Here is a 19,252-nt window from a genome sequence, read left to right as displayed (position 1 = left end):
GTCAGAAATGGTTGGGGAAGGGGAGGGAATGCATTTTAAAGAAAAGAAAAAAGAAAAAAATGGGGGTTTTGCTTCAGACTGACCATAATCATCAGTTCAGGAATGCCTGGGAGTCCATACCCTTTATGCTGCAGCTACCCGAAATCCTCATGCCCTGGGACCTAGGCCACAGCCATACTCTGTACAGCAACATGGACAGCCTGCCCAAGCCCTCGCCCCAGCCTGTCATGTGCACTGACCCAACACTGGGGGAGGGGCCCCTTGGGTGTCCAGCAGTCCATCCCACTGAGCTCCATAGCTTTAGTCTCCACCAGCAGCTTGGGGAGCCTGGGCCAGTATCTGCCTCACTAGGCCCAGCCATGAGGCATGGCTGGCCATGACACCACCATGTCCACACCCACAGGGAAACAGCCAGAGACCACGGTGCTGGGCACCTGTCTTGGGGCTTTCCCCCCTAGTTGCCTCTACTCCATGGCTGCCCATCCCAAGACAACATGTAAAGCACTTTCTAAATAGTTTGCACAGCAAAGCCAACTGCACCTTGTCGTGCATCCCAAGCCAGTCCAGAGAGGTGATACTCCCCCTTTATGTGACATAGGTCAGGCCACAATTGGAGTACTGCATCCAGTTATGGGCACCACAATTTAAGAAAGATGTGGCCTCCCTTGAGAGGGTTCAGAGGAGGGCCACCCACCTGGTTGGAGGGCAACAGGGCAGGCCCTATGAGGAGAGGCTGAGGGACCTGAACCTGTTCAGCCTCAGCCAGCAGAGCCTGAATGGGGATTTGTTGTCTGCCTACAAACTCATCAGGGGAGATCAGCAGCAAATAGGAAGGGCCCTATTCCCCCCAGCAGCACCGGGGGTGATGAGGAACAATAGACAGAAACTGCTGGAGAACTGGTTCAGGTTAGAGATTAGGAGGCACTATTTCACTGTTAGGGTGGCTAGGATCTGGAACCAACTTGCTAGGGAAGTGGTCCTCGCTCCTACCTTGGTTAAATTCAAAAAGAGGTTGGACAAATACCTGTCTGGGGTCATGTGATCCCAGCGTGTCCTCCTGCCAGTGGCGGGGAGTCAGAGTAGATGATCTGTTCAAGTCCCTTCTGACCCCAAACTACTATGAAACTATGGAAGAGGGTGTTTTATTGTTGGTGAATAGGGTGGGTGGTGGAGGGGCTGTTTGTTGGGGAGGGAGGTAAGAGTGGGTCTGTTTGATGTCAGGGAAACAAAAACTGTGTTTTTGTGAGACATGTTTGCAGTGAGTGTGGTGCTGGAGTCGGGCAGGGGGGAGGGCTATGGGCAGCAATCCAAGGAGGCTACAGTGGAGGGTACAGATGAAGGTGGTCGACTAGGGCCTCTTGTTCCCAGGGTCCTGGCCCCAGGTAGGAGGTGTGTGGCTTGCCCAGGGCCTGTGTGGGAAGGGGGGCCACCACTGTTGCTGCAGGTTGTGCTCCCACTTCCAGGTGGCCTCTGCCCACCACATCTTTTCTGGTCAGGCCTTGTGTAAGAGCTCCCCCTGGGCCTCAGAGATGTTATGCAGCACCAGGCTGTGATGATGATCCATGGAAGATTGTCCTTAGTGAACTGGAGGTGGGTAGTGAGGGTGCACCAGCATCCCTTCAAATGGCTGAATGTGTATTCCACTAGGGCATGGATCCAGCCCAGCCACTGGTTAAAATGGGCCTGGTGAAGATCCAGCTGGCCGGTGTAGGGCCTCAAGAGCCAGGGCAGGAGCGAGGCAGAGTCCCCAGTGAGCAGGGGTGGGACCACCACAATGCCCAGCTGCAGATCCAGTGCCCCCAACACAAATCGCCTACTGTCCACTAGGCCCAGAAGGGCATTGATGTGTGTGAAGGCACCTCAGTAATCCATGACAGCATGAAGTATCACAGAGAGAAAGCCCCTCCGACTGTAGTAGGAGCAGTCTCCGTGAGGCATACAGGTGACGGGAATGTGGGTCCAGTCCAGGGATCCAAAGTACTAGGGGAATCCCAGGGCATGGAACCCTGCCACTACCAACAGGTAGTCATGCACACAGAGCACCGTGTGTCCCAGAACATCCTGGGGCCCCCTCACACACTTCTCTGGCAATGTCCTTGTCCACCCCCAAAGAAATGGCCCACATAGCAGAGGCTAGTGCATGTGGCTAGCTTGAGCAGGGTGAGGGTCAGCTGGGTGTTCACAAAAAGAGGCAGCCACATGGTAATTTCCTGCCACTCCAGGTGTGGGTGGTGCTGCTCCAGGAGGTCCCAGAAGGTGGCTCTGTCAATTCAGAATGCCTCCAGGCACTGGTCACCATCCCAAGTCTGCTGGACACATGCAACCATCAGTCCTGGCTCACCTGGTGAGGTTGGAGGCCCAGGAAGGCAATGGTGGCTCCAGTGGTGGTGTCTAGGATCCTGTCATAAGTGTCCCTGCTGGGCCAGCCAGATGGGGTCCAGGCAGCAGGTGCTGCATGTGGGGGAGCCAGGAAGGGCCAAACAGCCATGGGCTAGCCTGTGGTTGGTGTGTTTGGGCCAGTAGGGCCAGGGTGGTGGCCAGCAGGAGCCTGGGACACTGATCGTTGCTGGCAGGGGCAGGGGCTGGAGCAGCCATGGCGTGGGGAGACCCAGAGAGTGAGGACAGTGCTGCCATGTGCTGTCCCTGTGCTGCACACACAGCTCCTGGCCACGGAAGTGGCTGGTCAGGGAGCAGAGAGCAGGGCCCTGCTGGAAGCTGCAGCTGGCATTTGGAGCTCCACCCCCCGGTGACAGAAGGGGGGCTTCAGGAATTTTGGTGCTGAGAGCAGCAAATCTTCTCCTTGGTCCCTACGTGGGTAGATGCCCGCCTGGGAGCAAGTAATTTACTTGCAAATAAACTGATCCCAGATCAAATGCATGTGTAGACACTGCCATTGGAATGCTAATATAAAGATAATTTTCCAGCCTGCTGTTTGGTTGAAAAATCTTCAACCTTTCTTGGTATCCCTCTACTCACTCCCTCTTCTCTCTTGCATCAAACTTAAATAGTTGCCTTCAAACAACTTTCTTACACAGTACCTAACACAGTGGGGTAACTTTCTCATCTGTCCTTTCAACCTGTTCAGATAATTTTCTGCTTTTCAATCCATCTTCATTCTCCCTCTGTCATGGATAAAATCAAGGCAACTGACCCAAAAACCCTATTTGGGGGTAGCTGGGGCCATGAAAAATATATTTTTACAAATTATTTTCAGGCTAACAAACTGTTAAAATTAAATCAGATGTGCCAAAAGACTTATATGATTTGCTCTTTTGCTTTGAAATTAAACTGGTCTGTAGATGTAGGTCTAAAATTTAATTAGATTTTATTTAGAAAATCACTGCTTGCAACTGGAGACATTCAAAGCAAAATTATTTAATTTGATTAGAATGATTAAATCAAGTTTAACATCATTACCTCCTTTGGCAAAGGCTTCTGTGTTAAGGTTTGGTAGAAATGTAACACTTGTGCTAGATTTCTCAAAGAATGTTTTAATACTAAGTGACATTACAATATACTGTGTCCTGAATTTCTGGAAATGCAATAGAAATCTCTCCTCTCAATCTATTCCCAGAAGAGCCTAAAGCTTGAGGGGAAGACAGCGGAACTAGGGCATTCCATTACATTTGCCTCAGAAACAAAATGGTTTATTGCAAAATAGCCAATCCTTAATTTAAAAAACCTTAATCTGCAATATTTAAGCAGGCTTCACATTTCTTTTGAAACAAACAAAACAAGACCAGTAAATAAATAAGAGGAGATTTCTTCAAATAGTAAACCAAGATGAAATGTTGAAGAGGCAGTAATTCTCATGGTTCTGTGTATAATTCAACCACTAACTGATGAGGTTTAAACCTTTTCTGGGTGTAGATTATGACACATTCTAGCCTGCACAAAAATGCTTTTAGTTCACCAGCATGGTTAAGTATACCACTTCCACCTTTGTTTCTGTCTCCATCAGCAACCAAAGACAACAGATAGAAAAGCTGTACTGGCTTGTGATGGCACTTTTGTCACTGTAGCAGGAAAGTAGAATGGGAGGTAGTAGATTTAATTTTCCTAGTGATTTCTGTCCCTTAGATGGTAGTGGTAGGTCTCATAAAAGGAGTCATTCATGTTAGATACTGACAAGTCAAAGGGGAAAAGTAGTTTATCTAAAAAGTGGAAGTGACTGCTTTTGCTTTTTAGACCAACATGGCTACAACCTTTATCCCTGAAGCCAAAGGGGAGGCACTTGTTGCATTTTCCCATCACTGCAGATTCCTTATAGGTAGGTTTGTTGGAGCCAAAATAGTTCTGAGTCCATGGTGTCATCACCTAGGTGCTATATGGCCTCATCCACAAGTGTGTCTTAAGTAGGTCAGGAGATGAACCTTTCCTGAGTTAGAGCATGCACTGTTGTATCTGGAAGTCCCTGAAAAATGGTACCCAACGCAAAGACCAGGGCCACGTTCAGAGCCCTGGCAAGACATGTGCAGCACCCTTATAAAGGGCTTTTTTCCTGACAGATGGGGGTGGTCTGAGTGAGTGGGGGAGGGGTGTGAGTGAGCAGGTGAGTGTGTGTGGGAATGTGTGTGTGTGCAGTAGTGATGTGTTAGGAGTGTGTAAGAGAGAGAAGAATAGTGGTTGCCTGAGGGTAGAAGAGAAGGAAAACATGTAGAGTTTGTTCATAGAAGTAGCATAAGTGATACTGTGCATGATTGGTGCAATGGTGTACCTTATGATTGGTTGGTGTTGTTGCTTAGCCTCCAGTGTGTTCTGTGGGCCCCAACCAGGGATAGAAAGCACCTCAGTGGAAGCTGTTGAACTAGATAATCTAGCAGAGGTACATACCAGTATTTAACTCCAGTATAACTCCATCCTTTACCTCTGGTGATCTGCAGTTGAGGCTTGAGTGGGCTCCCCAGACTTCTTTCCCTGGGTGTGCCTTGCACAGGAGTAGCAGCTCACAACACTGCTGTGTAAATATTACCCCTCTCCTTAGAACGTGAAGGGATAGGGGACGCTGGTTCCTTTAGTGCTAGGTGAAATTCAACTAGGTCACTCCTTCCACACAGATTTGACAGGCTTGCTGGCAGAAGCCCAGCTCGCCAGCTTGAAGGGGCTTAGAATGATTGGTGGGGCATTTCCCACCAATCAGGGAAGGCCAGGGGAGAGGCTTGCCCCACCTGTACCCAGGAACAAGGTGAAAAGGTAGACCAGAGAGGGGATTAACTCCGCTTCTCTCTGATTGATCCATCTTCAATCTGGGGGTGGAGCACAGGATGCCTGGCTTGCCAAGCACATGGGTGGCTTCAATGAGGGATTACAAAGGGGGCTGAGAAGAGCTGGCGGAGCTGACCAGTGCGGTGGAGCTGGTTGCCCCAGAAGCACCTGGAAGACGTGTCATCGGACAGGGAGCAGCAAGTGGTTGTGTCCCTAGCCCCTCTGTAAAGGGAGTACATCGACAGTGTACAGGTTGGTGCATGGAGGGTCTGGGAGTGGGCTGAGACCCTAGCACTGCACAAGGCAGCTTGGGTCTCTAACCCCTGCATGAGGCAGGGCAGATGGTGCATGGATCAGTGCATAGGGGGTCCAGGAGTGTACCAAGACTTTGGAGCTGCACAAGGTAGCTTGGGTCTCCAACCCATGCATGAGGTAAGGCAGACAGTGCACAGAGGGTCCAGGAGTGGGTCAAGACCCCTGCATGAGGCAGGGCAGACGGTGCATGGATTGGTGCCCAGAGGGTCCAGGAGTGGAGTGAGACTTCAGCGTTGTACAATGTAGCTCAGGTCTCCAACCCCTGCACGAAGTGGGGCAGACTGTGCACAGATTGGTGCATGGAGGGTTTGGGAGTGGGTCAAGACCCCCACACTGCACACAGCAGCTCAGGTCCCCAACCCCTGAATGAGGCTGAGGGCAGATGGTGCACAGATCAGTGCTTAAGGCAGTGCACAGGGCCAAGAGTGGGCCGAAGGCAGGAAAGGCCCCAAAGCAGCTGAGAACCCCTGCAGAGGGAGGAGGTGCCTCGCTCCAAGAGATGAGTGTAGCCTCATCAGGCTCCAGAGGAGCCATGTGTTGCCAGGGAAGGGGATTCCCACAGGGGAGGAGGGCCCTCCATTCAGTGGCAAGCAGCTGAAGCAGGAGCCCCCTGAGGGAAGGAGGGTTCTTGGTTTGAGGCCCAGCCAACCGGGTGATCCAAGCAGGCGGTTAAAGGGTGCCCTTTAGGGTACTGGAGCATCCCTTCTTTCCTTCCTCACCAGGGGCTATTTCTAGTGGGGCCGAGCTGTTACTCCTGTATAGCCTGCTATGCTTTGCTTTTCTCGAGATCCAGTGCCTTATTGTTTGTAACCCTGAGCATTATGATTGTATAGGAATTAGGGCTGTGTGAATTGGCTGTTTCAATTCAGAGGACAGTGATTTGTTCCAGTGGTTCAGTTCACTGTCCAGTTTTATTTTGGCCAAATCTGTTTCAGAGATTCGGGTCCACCGAATCTCCTCCGAATCTGTTTTGAACGGACTGCAAGCTTCGCACAGCCCTACTGCCTAGCCAGCTGTGGCTTGGGGCTGGGGCCTGCAGGGCCTCAGCGGGGAGGAGGGCAGGGCTGTGTGTGGCTCATCTGGGGGAGGGCCACCACCCTCTGTGCAGGTGAGGAGACCCCTGCACAGATCCAATTTCTGATCCCTGTCATGCCAGGTCACTGGGCATGAAAGCAGTGCAGAGCAGCAAGCAAGCCTACTGGTCCCTGACATGCGACTGAGCTCTGCAGGGAGCAGAGATCCATGCCAGGGTCTTCTCACCATTGTTTCTTGCTTCGCGCTGCCCCAGATCTCTTTTCTGCTCCCTGTGGAATCAGGTTGCATGGGAGAGACCTGCACTGCCCTCTGCATGACTTGTGGAACATGTTTCGACATGCTGGGCATGTGGTTTGTGGTGCTGCAAAGAGGTTTGCAGCTCCACAAACTGCATGTATCTGCACATCTGGAGCATATAAATGTATCAGCCATAAAGGGTATTGCTCAGCTGTTATGTAGACTTTGGCTGATCTGAAAGGCAGGCTCATAAAACCCAGCATGGAATGCCCTGGTAAGATTCAGTGTCAGGGAACTAAGCTCTTTTGTTTGCTGGCTGGACAAGAATGACTTCATTCCCTTCAAATGATGTGGCTGTCGATGCATGTTGCAACTCAGCATTATTTTAAGTTACTACATCAACCCACTATAGCCTCAGCTCATAAAACTGTTCTGATACCAGATTTTCTGACAAAAGAAGTTTTAGCAGTTGCTGGATTGTAACATATTATATTTGGTAGACTGAAAGTAAGATGGTGTTCTCTAACATACTGTACACTGCATGACTTCTGCAAGGATAAGGGTGAGCATTTTCACTAGGTATGGGCTGGTTCAGGATGCATCTGACTTTCAGACCTTGTAGAGGTGACAAGAAAATATACCTATCATTCCTTAGGCTGAATACAGACAAATCAAGAAAAAAATAATGGATGTCTTGCATGTTCATGTGCTTATATCACAGGCTGACACACATGAAGTGCGATATTGCATATTGTTGAAGAAGCACTTTAAAGGAAGAAGTAACATGTGAATAATAGAAGCTAGGGAAAAATGGGATTGGTTTTCAAATTCTGCTCTCCACTGAGGAGACTAGCTGAAAATCAGGGCAACTCGTGATTGGTTTGCCTATAAAAATACCTAACTAGATTTCTGTTACTAATTCCCATCTGAATCCCTTGAGCATGAATATGTGGTATTATTGTTATTATATCAAGTCATAAATTAAACTTTTCATTAATTTGTCACCTGTCAACAATTACAGCTGAAGTTTTGCACTATGTGGACTCAAAAGTAAACATCACATGATATATCAGCCATTCTGTAGTTTGTCCTTTTTATGTTTCTCCCTCAATAGAATTTTCTCTTTTTGCCCCAATATTCTAACAAAAAAGTACTAATTTAGCAGGAAAAAAAAGAGCAAGAACCATGAGTAGGTTGTTTTAGTAACCAAACTTTTTGTTCTTCCTGGTTCTGACATTTCTAAAAATATTAACCATTCCTATTATCCTACCCTCTTCAACCTACTCAGAATCCTACCACGTCCTTCAACATTTGGATCTATATCATATCCAAATATGAACACTGGTATATATTACAAAATGATTCAGTGCCCACATAAGGTATTCTATTTTCCATGCATCTCTGTATTATACCAAACCTAACAGTATAACCACCCAGAATATAGCAGAATCTTCCTCATTATTTCTTATTCCTGTCTCATCTTTAATATTTTGAAAACAGGCAAACCTTGTTATGTATATACATGTAGCTCAGTCTCCTTCATATGCAATACACCCCATTCCACCTTTAACCAGGTTTCTTCTGTCCTATTTTCCACCATCTATGTTTCTTGCAAATAATATAATTTCAAGACATGTAGACCTAGCTTTAAAAAGTGCCTAATCAAAAACTCTACATTTTGGAGCTTTAGCAGTTTCCTCACTCTCCACAATGCACTTTTTATAAGTGACTTTGATTTTGGTTCTGTTAGTTTACTTCCCCTTTGTCCTGGAAGAATTATATTATATTATATTCATGCAGGACTTAACTGAAAGACTGAATCTCTCACACCTGGACCTGTGCTAATGATAACTTAGGTACCGAGAGTTGAGTTCAGGGCCCTGGAAGAGCCAGAGGAAGTGCTTTGGAACACTAAGTGCATAACTGTGATGTATTTGCCTTTGCCTTTAATATCATAGATTTCATAGACATTAGGGCTAGAAGGAACCTCATAAGATCATTGGGTCCAACCCCCTACCCAAGGGGCAGGAAGTTGTCGCGCTCAAAGACCAGTGCACCCTTGACTTGCGAGCCTGGGTCGGTATGACCGGCTTGGCGCGAGGGGGGATTTATGACTGGACAGATGGGTGTTGACAGCGAGCAGGAGTCAGATAGTCAGATGATTTAAAGCGTATTGGTTACATAGAAAATTTATTTTACTTACGCTACTGATGGCTTGCAGCATAGGCAGAAAACTTACTTTGTTCAGTTACAGCATGCAGATATTATGTTACCTAGCATTTACAGGGTGGGTAAGAGAGTTGCTTGTTACAGATTTTGAGCGATTCACATAAGCCGTTGCAGTCTGCAGATTACCGAGAGCTCTTGATGAAAGAGATAAGATAAACGAGAAAGATAAGACAACACGAGCCGGCAAAAAAAAACGGGGGTACGCCTGAATCAAGGTCGCAGGCGGAGAGATAAAGTTCATGAATAGTTTTTCATGAACTGTACTTTCTGGGTGTGTGTTCTGATCTCTGCTTTGGGCGGAAGTACTTTCCAAGTTATGCTTGGCCAGGATAGCCAATTACTTCATGCTAGCCATTTATAATTAATGAGTTGGCACTTGTGCTCTCTTTGTTTGCTCAAGTTTCATAGAAAAGGGGGGTTATATTTTTGCTTGGGTGGTACTGGTCCTGTTTGGTCACGGGACGGCGAGCATAGTACATTATTTAATTTTACAATTCCATTAAACTCAGCCAATTTGGAGTTTCATTTTTATCTGGTCACTATGGGTACGGTATCTCTCTTTGACTAGGCTGCAATTTGTTCAAGGTTAGTTTCTCTCTCGTAAGAGAAGCTCAAGTGATTTGAAATGAGGCACAGACAGGGGTGTGAATATGCAGCACTGTTACAAACTAAAAAATAATAGTGTGAGACTACAATTACAGAGTTTGTTGTGTTAGCTTCTGACCTTTTGCCATCTGACCTTTTGCCATTGGCATCTGAAATCAAAGACTTTGATCTTTGACAGAAGTCAGCTAAGGTCAAAGGATCTCAGCAAGATAAACATCCAAATGTTTCTTGAAAGTGTTGAGAGTAGGTGCTTACACCACCACTGGGGGGGAGTTTATTCCAGACTTTGGGGAGTCAGACAGTAAACAAGTTTTGCCTTATGTCCAATCTAAAAAGGGCCTGCTGGAGTTTGTCACCATTGGACCTTGTCATCCCCTAGTGTGCTTTGGTGAACAGGTATTCACCCAGATCTTGATGCACAACCCTTATGTACTTATAGGTGTCACGGAAAATCTTAAGGGTGTGCTGACAACACAGAAGAGCTGAAACTGACATGCGCATTTTACTCTGTGAGTGGAAAATTCCAAGGCTCACCCAGCTCGTGCCCCCTGGGTGGCCTGAGGACCTGTCAGTCATTACTGACCTACTTTCCCCACAGACGCATGCTCAGTGACAGCTAAAAGCATGAGGTAATCAGACTAGAAATTTCTTTGCAGAAAGTGTTCTAATTGGCCACCAAATTCTTATAAAAGGTCAGAGAGCCCCTCCCTTGGGGGGAGATCCATTCAACTGAGGACAGAGGCTAGTTCTTAGGGACTGTCCCTCAGTTAGGTCTCCTCCAGCGTGGGCTGTCACTGTGTTTCATACCTCGTTCTTGCTATATTGATTTTCTGGTTACTGAACTGTTCTGGCTTGGACTCTGACTTTGCTCTCGGATCACACTCGATACTTCGCTACGACTTACCTGGTATTCGACCTCGGCTATCATCTTGTCCACGATTCTGCACAACCCTACTGGCTCCGATCACAATCTCATCAACTACCTGGCTTTTGACCTCGGCACAGCTATTCGACCATCCGTTTGTCCACTTGGACTGGTGTCACGACTCGTTCTTCGTTCACCTTGTTACAGTTTCATTGTTTGTTTGTTCCTTTAATGAGCCATTGACCAGCCCTGGGACTATTAAGTTGAGCAGCCACCCCTAGCTCCGGCTAGATAGCAAGGGCTCACTTAAGAACCCCGTGGGCCAATGGACCCCTCCGTTCTTTGTATTTACTGTAACTGAAGAAAGCAACTCTACCTACGCCTTCTAAGCGTAAGTCAAATAAATCACCTTTGTTTGAAACCATTACGCTTCCGTGCCTCAGACCTCCACGCCAATAATCCCGCCTGTTCATGTTCCAATTGCCAACCCCGGCCCACCATGACCTTGGGGCCTGATCCATTCGGCTCGAATCCCCGACAATAGGCTGTCACAAAGTCACCCCTCAGCATGTGCTTCTCCCATCTGAAGAGTCCCATAGCTCACAGCCTGTCTTCATAAGGCCTGTTCTCATGCCCTCTGATCATGTGCATGGCTCTCCTTTGGACTCTTTCAAGCTTCTCCACATCCTTCCTAAACTGTGGAGGCCAGAACTGGGTGCAGTACTCCAGCTGTGGCTTCACCAAGGCTGAGTAAAGCAGGAGGATGACATCCTGGGTCTTGCTCAAGATGCATCAGTAGATGCAAGCCAGAGTTTTGTTCACTTTGCAAGCTGTGGTATTGCATTAGTGGTTCATATTCATCTTGTAGTCAATCATAACCCCGAAGTATCTTTCGGTCATGGTGCTAGCAAGTGTAGCATTGCCAAGCCTGTAAGTGGGATGCAGGTTTTTATTCCTGAGTTGGAGCACCTTGCATTTCTCCATCTTGAATGCCATCAGGTTTTCATCCACCCATCTTGCAAGCCTACTGAGGTCAGCCTGGATCAGCAGCCTATCCTCAAGTGTGGAGACTCTTTCCCAAAGTTTGGTGTTGTCTGCAAACTTGGTCAGTCTGCTTTTGACACTGGTATCCAGATTGTTTATGAAGACATTAAAGAGTACAGGTCCAAGAACAGAGCCTTGGGGGACACCATTAGTCACAAAGTGCCATGTTGATTCTGTTCCATCAACTACTACTCCAGGGTCCAACCATGGAGCCAGTTCCCCATCCAGCAGACTGTGGAGTACTCAAGGCCACAGTTGTCCAATTTTTCCATGAGGATATCATTGAACACCAAGTCAAAGGCTTTTTTAAAGTCCAAATATATGATATCAACCTCTTCCCTTTTGTCCAGGTGATACATCAGCGAAATAAGATTGGTCAAGCAAGACCTACCTGCAACAAACCCATGCTAGCTATCCCTCAGAATGTTGCCTTCTGTTAGCCTGTCAAAAATGGTTTCTTTGATAATTTTTTCCAAAATCTTTTCAGGAATTGAGGTCAAACTGATTGGCTTGTAGTTTCCCAGGTGTTGATTCCTCCCTTTCTTGAAGATGGGCACCACACTGGTTCTCTTCCAATCTTCAAGTACTTAGCCCGAGCTCCATGAGTTCTCAAATATCCTAGCCCATGGCTCTGATGTCTGCCAGTTCCTTTAGCACTCTTGGTTACAACTTATCCCGACCAGCCGATTTATGGGGGTCCAGCTTCTCAAGATGCTCCCTCACAAAATCTACACCAGTGATGGGCATTTATCTTCACCCCAATCATCCCACATCATGTTCAGCAGGGTGGTCCCTTTGGGCAGGTGAAAAACTGATGCAAAGTAATCATTAAGCAGATTGGATTTTTCCCAGGTGTTGGTAGTCAGCTGCCCCAGCTGGTTTATCAGGGGTCCAATGTTGCCTTTGTTTTTCTTTCAACTCCCTACATATCTGAAGAAGGATTTTTTATTGTTCTTGATAGCCAGATGGAGTTCATCTGCAGCCTTGGCTTTTCTAGTTTGCTCCCTGCAGGTGTGAACCAGTGCAGTATACTCCTCCTTAGTGGTGTTTCCTGTTTTCCATCCATTATACACTTCTTTTTAATTGTAGGAGGTCATTAGTTCCCTGTTGAGTGATGGGGGTTGTTGAGCCCTTTTACCACATTTCCTACGCGTGGGGATGGACTCCCCTTGTGCTTCTAGTATCACTTCCTTAAGGAGCAACCACTCATCATGAACTCCCCACCCTGTGAAACCATGGCCTCTCAGGTTCTCAAGAAAAAGCCTCCTGAGTGTATGAAAGTCAGTTTTCCTAAAGTCAAGGATTACTGCATTGCTGGCTGACTTGCCAGCTTTGTGATGAATGGTGAAAGTGATCAACTCATGATCACTGTCACCCAGCTTCCCTTTGATTCTTAGGTCACTGATTAGATCTTCCCCTTTGGCCAGTACCAGGTCCAGCAGTGCTTTTCCTCTTGTCAACTCATAAACTTCTTTGGACAGGTAGAGGTCATCCATGCATGCAAGGAAGATTTGTGACCAATCTGATTTGGCTGAGTGCTCATCCCATGAGATGTCCAGGTAGTTGAAGTCTCCCATGATGACCATGCACCAAGAACATGCAGCCTCAGCCAGTTCCTTGGTGAATTCTTGGTCAAGCACTTGTTCCTAGTTTGGAGGTCTGTAATAGACTCCTTCCATTGTATGCCCTTCACTTTGTTCCCCTCATATTCTAACCCAAAGGGTCTCCAGTCATCCTCCTTGGGTGCCAACCTCAGCTTGAAGGGATGTGTAGCTCTCCTTCACACAGAGAACTACACCTGTGCCCCTTTTTTCAGCATGATCTCTCCTGTATGGGGTATAGCCATTTATACTGGTAGTCCAGTCATAGGAGGAGTCCCACCAGGTCTCCATGATCTCTATGATATCATAGTCATTTCTATTTAGCAGAAGGACCAGCTCCTTCTGTTTATTCCCCAAACTCCTAGCATTAGTGTACAGGCACATAAGTGTGTTGTTGGAGGCCTCCAGCTTCCTTGTACTCATGAAGAAGCTCTGTTCCTGGGCTGGGGTAGGAGTGGGTTCCCTTGAGCCTCCTGTCTGCGCTTTCTGTTCACAAGTCTCTGGTTACATAGCTCCCTGGGGGGCTGGGTGAAGTAGGAGCTGGGGGGGTGTCCCTCCTCAACTCCTTTCAGCTGCCTCCCCACAGGTGGGCTAAAGTCCCTCCCACCATGGACCCCATGCTTACCTCAAGCAAGGATGCGGGTCATTGGAGGTCCTGTTGGGGGTCCTGGGGCTCATGGGGAGGACAATGGGCTTCTGCATGTGCATCTCACTCTGGAGCCGGGAGCCAAGTGTGGCTTCTGCCATTGGCAGGCCCTTTTAAAAGCTGCACACATGTAGAAGGGCCCTCCAGTGCTGTGCTGCTCTTGGGGGGCTGTGGGATCCCTCCCCCACCAGAGAAGGGGGCAGGTGAGTGCCCCCCCCATTTCCCTGCCTCACGCACTGGATGACACCAGTCATGTAGCTCCCTGGGGGGCTGGGCCAAGTAAGAGCTGGGGGGGTGACCCTCCTTGTGTCCTCTCAACTGCCTCCCCGCAGTTGAACTAAGTCACTCCCACCACAGGCCCCTGCTTATCTTTAGCTAGGCTAAGGGTTGTTGGAGGTCCTGGGGGTCTTGTTGGGGGTTCTGGGCATCGTAGGGCTCACGGGTGTGCAATGAGCTTTTGTCTGTGTTTGTCACTCTGGAGCCAGGGGCCAATATTATATTATAATATTTTATACATTTTACTTGCTTTTGAAATGTGTGTCCATGTGAATGCTGGGTAAGGAAAAAAAGAGTTTTCATTTTTTTTCAATCCAGATGGTTTTAATGGTGTTATGGATGAAATTGCAGGAATTCTAGTAACTTACAACCAAGTAATAAAAGGAAGGGAGTTGCATTGTTGTACAGACAGAATGTTGGTGCTGCTAAAACTTAATGAGAGCATATTCAGTGAAAAATCAAGGGTCACCTATTCAATTTGCGATCTACTTGGGGGGGTAGGGATGAGCATGCTCAGTTAAGATCTTGAAAAGAGCAGAAAAATCCTGAGGTAAAGGTAAACAACGTCACTGACTGACAGCAGAAAAGTATCAAAGTTTGTAACAGATTGTTTAAGTGGTAGCACATGGTTGAATGATGAAGAGTGTGGGGTGATGAGCATTTAAAAAGGATTAAGAGACAGTGCAAAAGATGTCTCAGAGCATGCCTGAATGGTCTGTGTGAGTATGTGAGTTTGCTCCAGAGCTGAGGGAGTTTGTGTGCATGATAGATCTCTTTGGGACTGAGCATGCATTTGTGTGTCTGAACAAGTGATTTGTGCTTGTTGCATGCTCACAGATACATGTGCTTGCTCCTCTGTGGTGAGGAGGAGAGCACCCAAGTAGAGTATTTTGGTTGCTCCCTCTCCATAGTGAGGAGAGGAGAGGAGAGGAGAGGAGAGGAGAGAAGTCTTTAGCTTGCCTTTCAGTACTGAAGATAAAGCCTCTCCTTCTTTGCTTGTAAAGAGCTGTTCCATCATGCTTCTATTTTGGTAATGTATTAATTTCATTACCTCTGTTAGCTTTGTTGTAATTGGTGTATTAAAGTTACCTTGATCCTAATGTTGCTCCTTGTAAATAATGCATTGTATTAACTTAATATCTTGTTGCCCCTGTTCATTCCTTAACCACATTAGAGTCCTTTGCTATTGTTATATTAATAAACCTTTACCGCTTCAGCTTTGAATTCTGTAATCTAATATACTAAGAAACCGAGCTGGGCACCCTACTCAACATTGCTTGGTATGCCTCAGTGCTGGTCACCTTGAGCTAACCTGTAACCCATGGTTGTCCCCCAGTTCAGATACAAATTAGAGTTGGGAACTAAAATCATAACAGAGTGCTCCTAACTGGTTTTGGACTGGCTCCCACTAAGAAATCCTGCCACTCAATGCTGTCAACCACAAAACTCCACCCTAAAGCATAGGGCAAGCACTAGTCACATTTAATGGAGTAGAATGTCAGCCTTGTTCCCACCTACTTTATTCAGACAGGCCTTTATTCATGACCATTCCATCCTTCCTATTTACTTTTTCCTTCTCCCTCTCCATGCCTTGATCTTGTTTCCCAGGACCAAAATCCAGGTGTTTGTCTAATCTATGCTTTAAGTCAAACAGGTGACCTCTTCCTTATTTCATAGTTCTCTTCTTCAACAACTTTAGGTGACTACATCAGTCCAGCAGAGGTGGAAGTTCCTACCCAAGAAATGAAAGAGACTTTCTTTTCTTTTGTCTGCATTATGACAAGCCCATGAGTTGATACTTATATTAACTCTGTATGATTTTTAAACATTTAGTCTGTATGGGCAAGTCTACATGTGCATATTTAATGCACATTAGCCCAATTTAAGGCACATTAAGGACATGTGTCTACACATGTTCACACTTAATGTGCCTTAAAAATGGTGATTTAAAGCTATTTGAGCCTAAATTTGATACTTGCATAAAGCTTTAGTCACAAGTTGGTCTGCATACCTGCATTAATGTGCATTAACATGTGTACATGTAGACATGTGCTATAAGTTGTCTAGTTTAAGACCTATAGGTATATTGTAGTAATAATTTCAGACTCAATATAAAAATAAATAAGTAAGTTCTTGGGACCCAGTGGTGTGTATATGATTAGAATAACAGGACCAGTGGCCTGTTAACAGAACTGCTGATAATTAGGGTTCCACTTAACCCACAGCAAAACAAAGCCATTTTTGCAGATTGGTCATGGTATAAAGAGCTGATTTTTTCAGACATTTCCCAGCAGCTCCACCCCCTGCCTGCTGGTTGATGGAGGGCATATAACATATAATTTAATAGCAAATTCCACAGAAAGTAAATTATATGATATAATTTATCATGTTATTATAAACCTAAATATTACATTTAAATCTAAATTTAAATGTATTATAAATATACATTTCTATAAATATGAATTGTAACTTTTATCAACATAATTTATTGTTATATGTAGCACTCTACAAGAAGTTTCAAAATACTAATTAATGCTAACCTTAATAGAAACATTTTTCACTTAACTGACTGGTACCTTCACTTAGTCTATGTAACTAGAGTACAGTAACTCTCAATGTTATAATCCATGGCTTCAGTGATTGTCTCATTTTGTATTGCAGTAAGCATTGGGACATTCTAAAACAGTGTATTATATGAATAATAGGTGTTTGGGGGGGTTGATTTCTTGGGGAAATTGCAGCCAATGCAATATTTCTTGGCAATCATGGAAAATGATGGGTTTTTGCAGGTTCTGTGAAAAACACAAAACTGAATTAACTAGAGCCTACTTAAAATGTTTTTTTTCAGGCTGGGTAAGCCTTGGAGGATATTCATCTCTTGAAAGTTTCTAATAGGAAGTGGAAGAAACTTTTTGAAGCTGGTGCAGAACTCCATCTTACTGTATAAAAGAAACTGAACAGCATATTAAGAAACGAAAAGTGTTTGTTGGCTACAGAGGTTGCTGAAGGTTGTCCTATCCAGGAGTCCTATCAGTGGTACTGACTTTCCCTTATAAGAACATAATATTCAACTATCACCTCCCAGGAGCAGGAAAAGCATTGGCAAAATGTAAGGGCTTGGTAACCACACAACAGGTTCTCCTCCCTTGGTAGACTGCTGCAAATGAAAAACACTGGCCAAGTACTGCCATTCCACAGGGACTTTAATTTAAAGCCCACAGCACTTATATTCCTGAAACTGTCAAGAAGGATGGTGTGACTATAACAATGGCAGAATGATATAAAGCATTGATTGTGCTGAAATATGCACCCATGCCTCCTAACATTGTTTGTCTGTTTGTTTTAAATAAAGTATGCTGTCTGTGTTTCTGAAATAGAAGCTGACAGTCTGCTGATAACTGAATGGCAGAGGTACTCCATATCATAACACAGGTGACTCGTGTGGCTTGTCTGGTCTCATTAGTGTGGGTGTCTATAGATATCACCATGCCCACTCTACATTCCTTGGAGATAGGGATGGATGGAAGATCAGTGCAAGCTCCAAAGGCAGAAAAGAGAGGGCAGTTATTTATCAGAGGCAGGAATCTTTATCTTAGCTAATGCAGCTAAAATTCACACAAAGGGAAGATAATGCCAAATGCTTCTTATTTGTTCTGTGGAATGTGTGACTTGGTGTTCTTGAAACAAAGGCAATCTGTTTCTGTTGACACAAATGATGGCATGGTTGCTCTTGCTCTGGGAAGTCAGAATCAGAGTGCTTAGTTTAAGATGCATACACAAGTTCTTACTACTTTTTATTCTGCATAAGTGAGAGCTTATCTATAATGCTATAAAGAAAATCAGGATTATAGCCTGATAAGGAATAGAGCATTAATAATAATAAGAGCCTTTTGAGGGTGTCTTTGACAAACCTTTCCACAAGCTTCTGGCATATTTGGTTTCCATGTCAACATATTCCTCCTAAATACTGTGCATTGCTATGTATTTGGCATTGCGTTTTGAAGCATGACTTAGTTTGTGAATATTCAGAGATATGGTCAGCAGTTGGGATTCTTGTGTATCCATTTCAAGATTTTTTTCTCCATAATTTTCTGATATGTGAAACTATCTTAACAATAGGATAATAGGATCTGTTGTCTTGTTAAATAGGCTAGTTTGTAGCCTATTTAACATAGCATGGAGGTTGCAGTGATCATAGAACCCAAGACTACCATAAAAAATTACGAACATATTTCTATTTCTTCATGTATTTTGTTTAAAAATAAGGATGCATCAACAATTATGTGCAGTCTCAGGACAAAATATGCAGAAGAACTCATATAATTGGGTAGATTTTTGTTCTTGTTCCATTTTCTTTATAGTAGAGTGAAAGTCTTACTCCTTGGTAGTGTTGATATAATCTAGGTCTCTAGTAGGACATGTGCAGCTGATTTATTCATCTACTAGATATCTCCAGTAAGAAAATTTGTTTTGTATTGATCTTTCTTGTTCTTTCCTTCTTTTCCAGTTTTGTCCTTAAAAATTATTTTCTTGATCATAGTGTTGCAATGAAGTTGTCATCCTCTATTTCCATTATAAAGAAATAACCAAGTAAAAAAGGTAGGCATTTGAGTTAAAGATGACAGAAAGAAATATTTTTTTCCATTATAATACTTTGGTGAGTGGAAAAACTTAATCAATGAGAAACTACAATTTCAGTAAAAATACATATTTAAGTGATGTCTCCCCTTCCCATTTTGTTCTCTACCTTCTCCCCCATGTCCCGGGGGGATGAACCAAGCCCCAGTGTCACGGTGGGCCGGGGTGGCTATTGACTACGAAAACAGGCGGGATTCTTGGCGATGGAGTACTGAGCCTCTCAGCACAGTTTCTTAAACAAGGTAGGTTTATTTGACTTACGCTTTTTAGGCACAGGCACAGTGATTCTTCAGTTACAGTAAAGAACGGATGAACGAACAACCAACAAGGGGGTCTGTTGGCCCACGAGGTTCCCCAACAGGCCCTTGCATTCTACCTCTAGTGCCGAAGCCCGGGATAGGTGCGGCTGCCTGTTGGTTAAGTCTCAGGGCTGGTCAACAGCTCATAACGGGTGAACTCACAAAAGGAACAGTAATAGAACTGTAACTCGTTGAGAGGAACGAAGTGTAGTGCCTGTCGTGAGGATAGCCGAGGTCAGAAGCCGGAGTATAGTAC

Source organism: Gavialis gangeticus, unplaced genomic scaffold (genome assembly GCF_001723915.1).
Source record: "Gavialis gangeticus isolate Ggan-Ray unplaced genomic scaffold, GavGan_comp1, whole genome shotgun sequence".
NCBI classification, from domain to species: Eukaryota; Metazoa; Chordata; order Crocodylia; family Gavialidae; genus Gavialis; species Gavialis gangeticus.
The sequence above is the reverse complement of the archived record's forward strand: the minus strand, read 5'-3'. Positions refer to the sequence as shown.